The sequence below is a fragment of the Sus scrofa genome, chromosome 9, assembly GCF_054392235.1.
Source record: "Sus scrofa isolate SSC_HxYL_T2T_F1_AM1 chromosome 9, Sscrofa_HxYL_maternal_Yorkshire_Landrace_v2.0, whole genome shotgun sequence".
In the NCBI taxonomy this organism is placed as follows: Eukaryota; Metazoa; Chordata; class Mammalia; order Artiodactyla; family Suidae; genus Sus; species Sus scrofa.
Genome location: NC_139391.1, coordinates 59694681 through 59709402, shown reverse-complemented (window position 1 = coordinate 59709402; position 14722 = coordinate 59694681). Strand labels below are relative to the sequence as shown.

The following is a 14722-nucleotide window of genomic DNA, read 5'->3' as shown; positions in this document are numbered from 1 at the left end:
GATCTACATTCTGTGATTTTCAATATCTTCCCATTCTTTGCCTATTTGTGAAGAAGGCCGATTGTTTATTGAGTGGAATGTAACCCAACATTCAATAACTTCTCAGAAAAGTGAGCTATGAGCTAGGAAGTAAATGACCTAGAGATGTATGAAATTTATGAAATCTCATAAGCTTTACTCAAAAATTATCTGGAAGCCAGGCACCAGTCAAGAGTTACCAATTCTGTTTTGTTCAAAATTGTTGCTTGTGCAGGATAAATAGGCAATTTTGCCTTATATTCTTCATTGATTTTTCAGATTAGATCCTTCTTCTGCAAACTATAGTTCATCATAAATACTCTTTTAGGGTTATCTTTAAATATTGCACAAGTCCAATTCATTAAAAATTGTTAAAGGAGTTCCCGTCCTGGCTCAGTGGTTAACGAACCCGACTAGTATCCATGAAGACGTGGGTGTGATCCCTGGCCTTGCTCAGTGGGTTAAAGATCTGGCGTTGCTGAGAGCTGTGGTGTAGGTCACAGACTTGGCTTGGATCCCATGTTGCTGTGGCTGTGGCGTAGGCCAGCAGCTCTATCTCCCATTTGACCCCTAGCCTGGCAACTTCCATATGCTGCAGGTGTGGCCCTAAAAAGACAAAAGAACAAAAATCAATCCATAAATAAAAATTGTTAAAATCATTCATGGAGTAGGTATGAATCACTGATTCTCAGGTTTTTGTTTGATTTTTATAAAGCATTGACTCCTTTGAGAATCTGATTACTACTGATATATCAGTAGTAACATATATTATATATATTTGTAAGTGTGTATATCAGTATATCTATATAAGTATAGTGTATCAGTATATCTATATATAAGCATATTATAGAAATTATAATAGGCATATATTACATATGTTACGTATATGTGTGTATGTGTGTGTTTGGTATGTGTAAGGGGTGTGTTGTGCGAGTGTGTGAATATAAGTTGCATACCATTACAGGAAGTTAACAAATATTGTCTGAAACCTATCCATGGTCTACACGGGCTGAAATGAAGGGTATCTATCCTTTGACTGGGATTCAAAGAATTCAGTGAGAAATCAGACATTTTAATGTGGGCTGCATCTCTTCCAGTTATGACTTGAAGTTTGGCCTTCCAGCTTTATAGAATGTTGGCTTAATTTTCTCTTCCTTTATTGTAGACTCTTCTTTCTGGAACTTTAAATATCATGATCTTTTTTTTTTTTTTTTTTCATCACAAGCCAAAAAGAGGTTGGGAATGAACGTGCAATTAGATGCTGAATTGCCTTTTGATGAGGTGGAGGGTTGTAGAGATAGGGCATGTGACCAGGAATTCTTTAGCTACTTGAAACCTTGCAGGAGGAGGCTGTGGTTCAACAGGGCCACCACATCCATGGTCATTCTTGAAGACGGTGTTGTCATATTGTCAGAGTCCCCAGGAGAGGTAAGAGTGGTGGGAAGGAATGAGGCAAGCCTGCTTCTCCTTGACTGGAGAGGAAGAAATGGCAGAGTGAGAAAGGAAAATGAAGAGGGCAGACAGGAGATGCACTTGGAGACAAAACAGTTGGTTCAGTGATGGTATTTTGTAGCACAGGATAAAAAAGAAAACGCAAATGGCAACGAACATCTCCATTGCCACAAGGTTTGTGCAGGGCTCGTTGGCACCCACACAGGTTTGACAGCCTGACTTGGAAGTGTTTGAAATGTGAAGGGCAGAAAGCAGAGAGGGGAGCTGTTGTGTGAGGGACGTTCCCTGGTGGGGAGGGGGAGTCAGAAGAGAAGGTCAAGGGAAAATGACTATGGTGGTCATTTCTGGCCCTATTACAATGATGATGGATGGTTTTGGAGAGGCAGGAGGAGTAGCGTCTATTTAAAGATGGCAATTAAGAAAATATGTCTAAGTCGGAGGGAAAATGGCAGTTCTGATTCTGGCTGTTGATGTGTCTGATGAAGCAGGACTGACTCACCTACATACTGACACAGCTGCATTAATGTGGCTGAAAATAGCAGGGCTCGTCTGCCCGTGATGGAGCCATGGTGGAGAGCACCACATCACCTGTGGGCTCATGAATGTAGATTATTCCCCTTTGACTGAAAATCATTTCTATCTCGTTTCTTCCAAGGGTGTTGAATCACTGCCCTCCATTGTCTGTTAAACGAGCATTTAAACATCAATTTGTTGTTTAGAGTTTGGACCCCTGTTCGTTGCGTGACAGTGAGGCATATTAACCTTATGCTTTCAAAATTTCCTCCTGTATTTTGTGTGGATCTTTTTTTTTTTAATGCCATGTGTAATTGCTGTGATTTGCCCAGTTGCATTCATGTACATGTAGTAAGACAGGTTTATGATTCCGGGATATACGAGTCAGTGAACAAAATTAAGCCTTCATTATCTGAGTCTGTGACTGTAGCTCGATTATAAAAAAAAAAAAATGCAGGTGGGATAAATTTGATTCTGAACTTAAAGAGACCTTGCCTCACACAGACGTCTTCTAAATATATCTATTGCATCAAAACGATTGAATTTAGTTATGCTTCCTCTGCACTTTCTTTCACCAATAGTGCTGAATATCAAGATTGCTGGGTGTAAAGAGATGCATTCCCTTGTAGTTTTAAATTAAAACATATTTCCACTTTTCACTTGGAAGATAACACCCATGTGTGGTTCTTGTCCTTAGAAAGGCAAGACGCATGTGCAATTTAGGGGAAAAGGTAGAGGGCAGAATTCATTAGCGGAAGGTCACTCCTACCTTCTGCTTCCCAGGGGTTATGCTCTACCAACGCAACTTTTTGGAAATCCCTTGAGTTCTGTCCAAAAGCTAGCACCTCCTGACGTTGTCTGTAATTGGGCTTTATGATTTTGGATCCTGATCCTCTCTGAGGGAAGAGCATAGCTAAAGGGGCTGATGATGAAGTGGGCCTTTCTGCCTGGTGTGCCAGCACTCCAGGGTAGACTGCGCAGGTGCAGGAAAGGCTCAGGCTGTCAGCTGGTTAATCACATCAAGGCTTCTCTCCCGTACTTCGCACACTTTTCCAGTCTCAATCACATAGGTCATGGCAGAGGTGATTCCATTTAAGTAGAAGATAGAGTCCAAAACAGCTTTGTGGATATGTTGGGATGAAATTACAAATCACATACTTACCACTTGGGGAAGGCTAAAAGCTCGGAGGAGTTTGTGTGGTTCAGGCGATCCCCGCAGTGATGGGAATCATGGGAAGCATGTATGGGGAATACATGAAATACCCCATGTGCTCTATAGCCTTATGACAATTGATGGAAAACCCTGCGCCGGCTAAATTAGTGAACCGAGAGGAGGAGCCAGTATAAAGGCAACATATGCATATGATGAGAGTACAGATTAGGGGAAAGGAATCAATATAGGTTCTGCAATATTCTGCTACTTCAGCCCAGAGGTTACACACACCCTGCCGTCTCTGATTCCCTGGACTCTTCTAAATCTTAATAGAGAATGTTTTATTTCTCTACCTATATTGCTTGGACTGGAGTCTGGTTATCAATATACAGTCAATATTAGGTATAATATTGACTGTATATTATCAATATATAGTTCATATTACTAAGTATAGGCAAATGAAGACCCAAAATGCAGGCGGTCAGAGCATGTATGGGGAATATATGAAAACAATGCAGCTTGTGATCCCTCATAGCAGACAGGGAGGTCTTCACCAGGCAGACGTGAAGGACGTGAAGGACTTCAGAAAGCTGAGCTATAAGGCTCTGTGCGTTGGCCATCGCTGGACAGCAGGTGAGAGGCATGGTCTCAGGCCTTTAGAGCTCTGATCTTTTTGCTTCTCCTTAGGAAACTTGTCAATGAAGGGGAGCAGAGGCCTTTCTCAAATATGATCTGTGCAGGGTAGCTATTTCGTATATAAGTCTCCAGTCTTGGGCTTCTCTCTGGGCCTGTCCTGCTTTCCCATCATTCATTGACTGATGCGTTCAGTAATATTTACTCACTTATTCATAACAACAGCTCTCCTTTACTACCCATCTATCCTGACATCGGACTTCCTTACTAGATACATAAACTTTAAGTTATCTGCATTTTGCTTCAGTGTCCTTCCTGTCCAGTGGAAATAATAACCCTCTCTATCTCAAGAGGATCGCAGTGAAGTTAGATAGGCTAATCTATAGGAGTCAGGTAGCCCATGATAAGCCCCTGGGATATAGCAGCTGCTATAATATTTTTTTTCCTTTTCTTGTTAAAGCCACACCTGCAGCATATGGAAGCTCCCAGGCCAGGGGTGGAATTGGAGCTACAGCTGTGTACTTTGCCACAGCCAGGGAAACACTGGATCAGAGATGCATCTGTGACCTCTGCCTCAGCTTGAGACAACACCAGATCCTTAACCCACTGAGCAAGGCCAGGGATCAAACCCACATCCTCACAGAGACAACATCGGGTGCTTAATCTGCTGAGCCACGACGGGAACTTCCTATTATTTTTAAATCAAATTTTCAATTGTGTAGCCCAGTGTAATCACCTTTGGGGCTAATGCCCCCACTACCAAATGCCAAATTATACTTAGGCCAGCAGGAACAGGTGTAGCTTGACCTGATTCTTCTAATACCAGAACAAATGCCATCCTAACTAAAACCTTCTGATGAAAGTAGGTGAGTTTTGAAGTTGGATTAATCTGGATTTTTAATGTCAATCATAACAATTCCTTGCTATGCTTTTGGGAAAGTTATTTCAACTCCCTGTGCCTCCATTTCCATCTTTAAAGGAGAAGGCTCTTCACAGGGTAGATTTGTGGAGACGACAAGGCCACCTACTCCATCCAGTGCCTGGCCTGGTATCTAGAGTATGACCAGGTCTCTGAAATCTGGTTCCTTGCACAGCTCTTCCTGCCTCCTTACTCATTCATTAGGACATTCACCGAGCATGCTGTCAATAATAAATAGCCAGGTATTCTAGAGAACGTCAAAGTTGGCACTGGCTTTCTTTGGGGCAAGACAGAATTTCCCCAACCTGGAAGTTATGTCTAAAATGTATCATTTGCACATGACATGAGGGAAAATGGTAAATAGAGAGATTTTAATTTTTTCGCCCTCTTTGTAAACAATAAAATGATTTCGTTTGCTTGTTCATGACATTTTTAAAAGAAATTATATTTTGGAGTAATTTTAGGTTGAGAGCAAAATTAAGCAGGAAGTACAGAATTCCACATATCTGCCCCACTACCCCACAATTTTCTCTACCATTAACATTTTGTGTTAGGGAGGAGTTCCTGTTGTGGCTCATTGATATCAGTTACAAACCTAACTGATATCAATGAGGATGTGGGCTTGATCCCTGGCCTCGCTCAGTGGGTTAAGGATCTGGTGTTGCCATGAGCGGTGGTGCACGTTGCAGACGCGACTTGGATCCTGCGTGGCTGTGGCTGTGGCAGTGGCATAGGCTGGCAGCTGCAGCCCCGATTAGTCCCCTAGCCTGGGAACTTCCATATGCTACAGGTGTGGCCCTTAGAAGCAAATAATAATAATAATAATAATAATTTTGTATAAGTGTGGCCCATTTGTTACAATCCAGGAACCTACATCCACACATTATCAAAAAAGTCCATAGTTTAGGTAGGAGGCCCGCTTTGTATTGCACATTCCATGGATCTTCACAAATTAATAATGGCTATATCCACCATTATCGTGTCACACAGTGTGGTTTCACTGCCCTAAAAAGCCTCTGTGCTCCACTTCGTCATCCTCCCCTCCCCCAGCCTCTGGCAATCATGGATCTTTTTACTGTCTCCATGGGTTTGCCTTTTCCAGAATGTGTTATAGTTGAGATTGTACAGCATGTAGCCTTTTCAGATGAGGCTTGATAGCTCATTTCTTTTTAGCCGCTGAATAATATGCCGTTTTATGAATACACTGGTTTATTTATCCAATCAGCTATTGAAGAACATTTGATTGCCTCCAAGTTTGGGCAATTATGAATAAAGCTGATATAAACATCGTGGGCAGGTTTCTGTGTGGACATAACTTTTTAGCTCATCTGGGCAAGTACCAAAGAGTACAATTACCAGACTCTGTAGGAAGAGTAAGCTTCGTTTTGTGAGACTGCCAAACTGTTTTCCAAAGTGGCTGTACAACTTTGCATTCCCACCAGCAATGGCTAAGAGCTTCTGTTGGTTCACATCCTTGTCAGCATTTAGTGCTGTCAATGTTCCGGATTTTAGCGATTGTAATAGGTGTGTAGCGGTATCTCATTGTCTTAATTTGCAATCCCCTAATGAGAAATGATGTTGAACATCTTTTCATATTCTTATTTGCCATCTGTATATCATATTTGATGAGCTGCCTGATCTTTTGCCCATTTTTAATTGGGTTGTTCATTTTTCACTGTTGAGTTTTAAGAGTTGTTTCTATGTTTTTGGAAGGCAGTACTTCATCAGCTGTGTCTTGTGCAAATGCTCTCTACCCGTCTGTGTGGCTCATCTTCTTATTCTCTTGATGGTTCATGGAACTTCAGAAGGTAATTTTCTGGTCCCTAAAAAGGAAATAAAAGTGGAACACAAAAAGTTCTTATGTTACATTTAGTTGCAAAGTGCTAAGGGGAATCTGATGCTGAACAGATCAGTATCTGGAGACCTACTGGTTTACTCCTCTGTCTTTTCTCCATCCCTGTTTTTGTCTCCATCTCTTCCTGGGAGCTCTGGCTTCAAGCATGGTGATTCCTGGTAAAGGCAGTGTATTGTTACTCAACATATTCAGATAAGCCCTCTTTATGTGTGTTCATGCAAAGGAATCTTGCCCCACCCTGCCTCTTATTAGAGAAAGAGTGACCACAAATACCCCTTTTTCTATAGCTGCCAACCTTCTTATCTATAACCAAGACTCAGACAAATCAGGCCTGAGTAAGATCAATTCTGTGGGGATAATGCAATTAAGAGGTAAGTTGAGAGAAATCTCTCCTTATCAGACAAATGGACAATTGCTAATGAAAACAACTGGGACTGTTTGGGGACGTGCTCTGTCCATGCTTTATAAACTAGACTCTCTGCTCTATGCAATAATTTCAGCATGTGGCTATTGGACGTGTCCGTAGAGGCAAACACAGGAGCGCTTGCGTTGTCCCCCGACTCTGCGTGTTCTCTTTGTGGTTGCCATTCTCTAGGGGGTCCCTTCATTACTAGTGTTCAAAGGGGGACTGTCACTCAGCCTGGCAGACTGAGAGTTCAGAAGATGAGCAACCATTCCCAGCCAGAAATATAAAATATGTTTGAAAATAAAGTTGTTAATGACAATTGTCATCAAAAACTTGCTCCTTCAAATGCATTTTTCATGGTTTCCAAGCCCAGAGGATCTTGTCTTGTATTGAAATTTCATATGGTTGGCTGACAGTGTGACAGACATTCATGCATGTTTAAGTGTGTGCAAAGCACATGGAAAGCATACCTGCATCTAATGGCCATCCATCAACTGCAACCACACCCACACCCACAACTGCACTATCAACTGTCCCCAGAGAGAGACAGGCTCACACCCCCATGGGGCTCTGCAGACAACCAGCAATGCCATCTCTGGGCCTGGGCCTTTGGTGGAACCCTTCCTTCTGAGAGGATTAAAAAAAAATACCCTAAGAATATAACAAGCAAACAGAAAACCCTGAATGCTTCAGCAGGTAGTGAGTTCATTATGGACAAAGAGGGAAAAAATAACTCAAGCTACATGAGGGGCAAAGGCAATTCATGTGAGGTGACCCCACTGGCCCAGAGGCAGAGCCCTTCACTCCCATTGGCCCAAGGCAGAGCCCTTCGCTCCCATTGGCCCAGCATCCTCACCCAAAGGTACATGCCCTTCTCTGCCTGAACTTTCCCCTCACACTGTTAAACTAACGGGGATTCTACCAATTAGTAATGCATTTAGGTTAATAAGCTTCCTCTTGGATAACTGAAGGGCTAAGAGTCACTCACACGTTGATGTAAATTTGTTTAATTAGAGTTGTTTTTCATAAGCCCCTTTCCCAGTGGTAAACCAGAAACCTGTTCATGGAGGAGAGAAGAAAGGAAGGGCCATTTACTGAGAGCCTCGATGTGCCAGGCCTGGTCACTCTACAAACTTTATCTCATTAACTTTCATGGGAGTATTTTCAAAGTAGGAACAATTATCTCATTTGACTCTTGAGAAAGTGGAGGTATAGACAGGTTTAAATATTACTTGTCTGATGCACCTGACAGGTGGAGGAGGTGGGATTTAAATCCAGGTCTGTGCTGGTCATGAGTGGGGGCGTTGATGGGGGAGGAGAGGAAGGCAGTGGCTTTGAAGGCGCTCAGGGTGGGCATCTTTGAGGCTGGGCTATGGATGTCCTTAGATTACGGGGTATCTAAAGGCCTGTGTAGAGTCAATGATAGACCCTTAAGTGATTTATTTATTCATTAAATCAATCAATATGTTTTAAATTAGATGGTACACAGGGTACTTTTAAAATCATTGGGGATGTGGAGATGAATACAATAGGCTGGTGACAACCGTCATGGGGCTCAGGGTCTAACTAATAATGGGAGTCAGATGATAACCAAATGTACACATAATTTAAAAGATGATGTCAAATAATGATAAAGGCAGCAAAGAGTCAAAACAATAGCAATGCAATAGAGACCGAAGGAGGTGGGGTGAATCATGTCTTTATGTGTCTGAGGAGCCTTCTCTCATCTGACACCTGGAAGGTAGAGCATCTTTCTGGGTAAAGATCTACCTGAGGAGCCTTCTGGATACAAGGATAAGAAAGTGCACTGGTGGCTTTAGGCAGGTGGGACCTCCTGGGCTAATGTGATGGGAGCACAGTGAGTAGGGGGCTTGAGAAGGAGGAAACATAGAAGCATGGGGTTTTTTGGTAATTTTTTCCCTAATTGAAGCTAAGAGCCATTGGGAGATGTTTTGAAGGCAGGTGCTCTCTTATTTTCAGATGAGAAAGGTGGCAGCTGCATAGAGAATGTAAGAATGGAGGTGGGTGGGAGTGGTGAGACTGGCTGTCTCATGATATTATCCAAGGGAGAGCTGAGTATGACTTGACCCAGGAAGGGCCCAGACGGGAGGGAGAGAGAGGGATTCAGAGTGGACAGAGGCATCTAGTGGACTGGATGTAAAAAAAGAAAAAAAAAAGAAATCAAGGGTTTTTATCTGAAACAGCTACATGAATAGTAGTTGTGTTTAGTGAGAAAGTGAAAGCCAGAGAAAGAGGTCTGGTTATTCTTAGAGGGGGCCAGGTGATCATTCAGAAAGCAAGGTTTTAGATACATCTGGTACACAAGGTACTACACAGGTACAACTGAGGAGTCCTATTAGACGTCTAACGGGGAGGTCCAGGAAGTGATGAGAGTAGAGGCTGAGATTGAAGTCAAGGGTCTCCTGTGCACCGGAGGTCTGCTAATAGTACTGATGAGATCAAAGAGAGAAGGATACAGGAAGGGAGGAGCTTCAAGGCTTGATCCTAAGATGCTCCAACAATTTGTGTCCAATGTAAGGACTCAGAGTAGGAGCCCTGAGTGGGGAAGACCCATGTGTCCCAGGAAATACAGGGTGTTTTTAAAACACTGGCCATCTGTGTAGAGTGCTGCTAGCCCATCGTGGACTTGGTTCAACAATGTGGACGCCGTCAGAGACCTTAAGGAGCAATTTTCATGAGTGGTAAAGGTGGAAGCTTGATGGGATATGTTTAGGAGAAAGTGGATTGAGAATAAGTGGAGAGGAAGAGTGCATCATTTTCCTTTGTGAAGTTTTGCTGTGATAGCACAAAGAAATGAGGTGGTAACTGAGAGAGCTGAGAGGTAATGGGAGAGCCTCTATTGGAAGGCACCATGCTTAACAAGTGGAGGGGAGGGAGTCAGGTTCTCAGAGTTTCATGAATATGCTGAAGGGAGGAAAAGGTTGGTCCCTGTGCAGGCAAGTGCTTCTATGTCCTCAGTAGCTTCTGAAATTCAGGGTCACTGGGAGGGAGGGATGACAGGGTATATGGAGGTGTGAAGGTTTGAGGAGCCTGAGGTGGGAGGGGAAATGGTGTGGAAACCCAGGTGAGCAAATGAGCAAGCACCTTGAGAAATGCAGTAGGATGACCAGGCAGAGGCAGGTGCCCATCGAGTCCTAAAAATAAGACATGGTGTTCTCTCAAGATCACTGGAAGGCACATCATTTATGAATGAACAGATTCAGAGATTAAAAACCAACAACTTGGAGTTCCCGTCGTGGCACAGTGGTTAACGAATCCGACTAGGAACCATGAGGTTGCGGGTTCGATCCCTAGCCTTGCTCAGTGGGTTAAGGTTCCGGCGTTGCTGTGGCTCTGGTGTAGGCTGGTGGCTACAGCTCTGATTCGACCCCTAGCCTGGGAACCTCCATATGCTGAGGGAGCAGTCCAAGAAAAGACAAAAAACAAACAAGCAAACAAACAAACAAAATAAAATAAAATAAACCAGGAGTTCCCGTCGTGGCGCAGTGGTTAACGAATCTGACTAGGAACCATGAGGTTGCAGGTTTGATCCCTGCCCTTGCTCAGTGGGTTAACAATCCGGCGTTGCTGTGAGCTGTGGTGTAGGTTGCAGACGCGGCTCGGATCACGTGTTGCTGTGGCTCTGGCGTAGGCTGGCAGCTACAGCTCCGATTTGACCCCTAGCCTGGGAACCTCTATATGCCGTGGGAGCGGCCCAAGAAATGGCAAAAAGACAAAAAACAAACAAACAAACAAAACAAAACAAAAAAATCCAACAATTTACATACATTGTGGTACAATTATAGTGAGTTTTTATTAAGTACATTTGGCATTCATCGTTCATCTAATCCTTCCACATTCGTGAGAGGGATACTCTTCCAGTTTCCATTACAAATGAGGTCACCGGAGCACTGACTTGAGCTACACATGGTCCCTGGGCTTGGAATATGGACAGGCAGGGTAGAAATGGTGATCTGTGGCAATGGCAGAGGTGCACCCTGTACCTCTGTGCTGCCTCCTTGGAGCACAGTTGGGCTGTTGATGGGTGAGGTCCGCACATGGGTGGGAACACACACATGTAGTACGTTTATGTTATTAAGAATCTCAGCTGCATACCACAAAGGGGCATTGGGGAAAGAGAAAGATTTGGTTTGGTTCTTGTATGTTACACTCTTCCAGCAGTGATCTGGGACCAGGGGTCACCAGGAAATAGGAGGAGGCTTTTGCACAGGACAGCATGCACGGCTACACACCTGCAGACTTGTCATATGTCACACATGAAAAGCCTTTCTCTCATATTTCTCCCTGTAACCCACATGCCGCCTCTGACAGTGCTGATTTCTCAGGGGAATATTCCAGATCTGCTTGGGTCTCAAGAGCAACCCCTTACAGCCTTCGTAAGGAGCTGTCCAAGGTACTCACAAAAGGGAGGAAGAAATATGAAACAGCTTCATCTAGAGGGGAAGTTTAGGTGTACCCATGACTCCAGCAGATGGCAGGGGTGATGGTGGGGTGATCTTTGAGATGCTGGAGGGCTGAGGGTCCTCAGGGTTGTGCAGCTGTGAAGAGGCTTCCCCAACCTCCCACGTGCTCCCCACCAACTGCGCAGTGGTAGTGCCATTGGAATCCCAGGGAGCTGCACAAAATACCATCCTGGGGTCTGTAATTCGGCCCTAAGCCAGACTTGTTGTCCTGAGGATGGAAAGTAAGCAAGAAAAAGTGAAGAGATAAGTCTTCATTTGTTTACTCTGCGTTTTAGTAATTGGCTGATTAAGTTCCATTTTTATTTGGTTTTACTGACAATCAGATAGAGAGCTGTAATATCCACTCACACCTTGTAATTACAATTAATTTCTTCCCCTTGCTCTGCACAGTCAGGACGAAGTTGGCAGAGAAGCCATGGGAGGTTGAATCAGACTAAAGTCAGATGCATATGCATGAGGCCGGACCAGCCAGGCTCTGAAGAGATGCACGGGGAGGGGTGGGGAGCTGAGGAGAGGAAGAAGACTGAGAGATTGTAAGATGGAAAGAGGGGGAAATACCTTGAATTGGAGACAAAGGCAAATGGAGGAAAATGTTGAAGTCAGCACAACAGCCTTGCTAGCTTAATTACCATAATGATGTAAAATAGCCCAATCAGCAATCTGGGGCTAATCTTTCATGTATTACAGGTCTCTTCTTCGTGGAGCTTCACAGCTTAAATGCATTTTTAATGAAGATATTCAAGGCAAGCAGATAATTTCCCTGTCTTTACAGGAGGGAATCAGAGCACGGTAAATCGGCTGTTCCTCTTGCCTGTAGCTGTCCAAAGTCCTTGCTGTCTGGCGCATGGGAGCCCATGCCTTCCAGAACAGATTGCGCTCCCCTCCCGCCCCTCCTTCCAGAGGTGGCTGGGGAGGGCACAGACAGGACCGACATCCGGGTGGAGCTGTGGCTGCTCCCAAGGGGCCTCTGCTCTGTCTTGCCTAGTGCTGAGGGATGTTTGCATCTCCTCACTGGGGGTGAAAAGGAAATGACTCCAGGGACCCTGTCAACCCCTGTGTTAGGCTAATGGTCCAGATACCAGTAGAAATCATTGGAACATGAGGTTGGGCTGAAAAATACATCTGAAGCACTTACCTGTGACCTGATACCTTTGCATGTCAGCATGGGCAAAAGAACAGTACAAACCAGCAACTCTGACTGCCCTTCTGGCCAGGATGCTAGGTCCTCCCAGCATCCAGGGTGTCATGGCTTATGTTATGATAAGTTTAAGTGACCTGCAGTTTGATTGATTTGAGAAGTGTAGGCTTTTGTTCAACATTTATTGCTGTTTGGTCTAGAAGCCTGAAAACCCTGGACTGAACAGGTATGCTCAGTGTCTGTAATAGAACTCCCTCAGAAGGACAAAGGACGAAATGAGGGGAAATAACCCACCAGCTATAGATTATGAATGTCCTGGTAAGATAAGGTCTAAAGATGAACTCTTTATAATTTGGGGAAAGCTTTAATTGGCCTATTGCTGGCCTTTCTTCCTGTCACCACAGTCTGAGATATAACTTCTACTGTTTAGATGTGTATAGTGAGTTCAGCCGAGTTTCTGGAACCCTGTCCCCACCCATTCCAGCCCCTACCATATCCTATTGAACCTCCTGGCTTCAATAGGATGTGGCGGCACTCATCCCAGGGAATTGGTGTAGGGCAAAGGAAGGTGTAGCACTGGACAACATGTTCTCAAAATTGGATCCTTCTTATCTCTGTCTATCTCTCTATCTATCTCTATCACTCTATCTATCCATCCATCCATCCCTCCATCTATCATCTATTATTTATCAATTGTCCATCTATCCACTTATCATCTATCTATTCATCTATCCATCTATCTACCTACCTATCTATCCATCAATAATTATCCATCTATTATCTATCATCTATCAATTATCTGTATATCTATGTATCCATCATCTATCTATCCATTATCTGTCTATCCATCCATCCATCATCTAGCTATCCATCTAATATCTATCTATCTATCTATCTATCTATCTATCTATCTATCTATCTATCTATCATTTTTTAAAGTCTTTTGTTTCCCTGAAGTAAGAGTTTGAATACCTGTCTATGTGTCTGTAAGATACCGGATGACCTAATTAGATTCAACCTCGAATATCCATAACTGGGATAAGAAACGCTTTGCTTCTCTTCTTACTTTTGTGGTTCACAGGATGATGGCAAGGTAGGCGGTAAGAACTTACAGTGAAAGGGCTATCAGAACTCGCATGTTAAAGTAGGATCCTCACTATCTAGGGGTTAATGACCCTGCCTATTATTGGCTCCTGAGAATTCAGTGCAACAGGAAGGAAATTCATACTCCACACTTCCTTTTCTTTATTTCTTCCTCTGTTTGATTTGTCTATTTATTTAAATTTTAATGCATGCAGCACATGTGTAAGACCCTCTAACATTGCCAGGGGTGGGTGTGGAGACAGGTGTATCACTGGAATGGGAGGAGGACTATAAGTATTCATAGTAAACCCCACACTCTGAAGGTCGTGGGTTAACAAACAGCATTAGAAGAGGTCTGATCCCATTCTTCCTCTAGGTCATTATGAACAGCATAGCAGGTTCAGTGAAGAACATGCTATGTTATGTCTGTTCCTTTGTTGGATATTTGGAAATTAAAATATGCTTAAAATAACTTATTGATGATGTCCCTTATTATACATCTTGAGGAAAGTATATATAATTAAAAGAAGAAAAATAAAAGTCGATCCCAGAACTTGAATTAGCCACTAGTATCTTAAGAACAAATATACATAGTGTCTTCATAACAAAAATGGAGACTATCATATATGACTGTTTGTAACCTGCTTTTTCACTTTATAGAACATATATCTTTGGGGGCTATTTAAATATTCTTCCACCACATAATTTGCAATGCTGTACTATATTTCATTTAATTAATTGCTGGGTATTTTTTTAACAATAGTTTTGTGACTAACATCAAATCACATTCCTCATACCCAGAATCCCACTCAACACATAAATAGCTGAAAAGTACATTTGTAATGAACATTTTAGAATTTTTTCAAATACGTATTTTAAGGTGTTCTTTTGTTTGTTTTTTGTTTTTTGTCTTTTGTCTTTTTACGGCCGCACCTGCAGCCTATGGAGGTCCCCAGGCTAAGGGTCTAATCAGAGCTGTAGCTGCTGGCCTACACCAGAGCCACAGCAAGCACCAGATCTGAGCCACGTTTGCGACCTATACCAGAGCTCACAGCAATACCAGATCCT

The 14722-nt window shown here is 43.2% G+C and overlaps 1 protein-coding gene and 1 long non-coding RNA gene across 2 annotated transcripts in view; both read left to right on the top strand.

Annotated features, from left to right (window-relative positions):
• The window catches only part of OPCML (opioid binding protein/cell adhesion molecule like), a 1104108-nt gene that overhangs the window by 706762 nt on the left and 382624 nt on the right, over positions 1-14722 (top strand).
• On the top strand, positions 1513-6528 carry LOC146399943 (uncharacterized). Its single transcript, XR_014815608.1, has 2 exons — positions 1513-4265; positions 5332-6528. It is a non-coding gene; the product is annotated as an uncharacterized LOC146399943 (long non-coding RNA).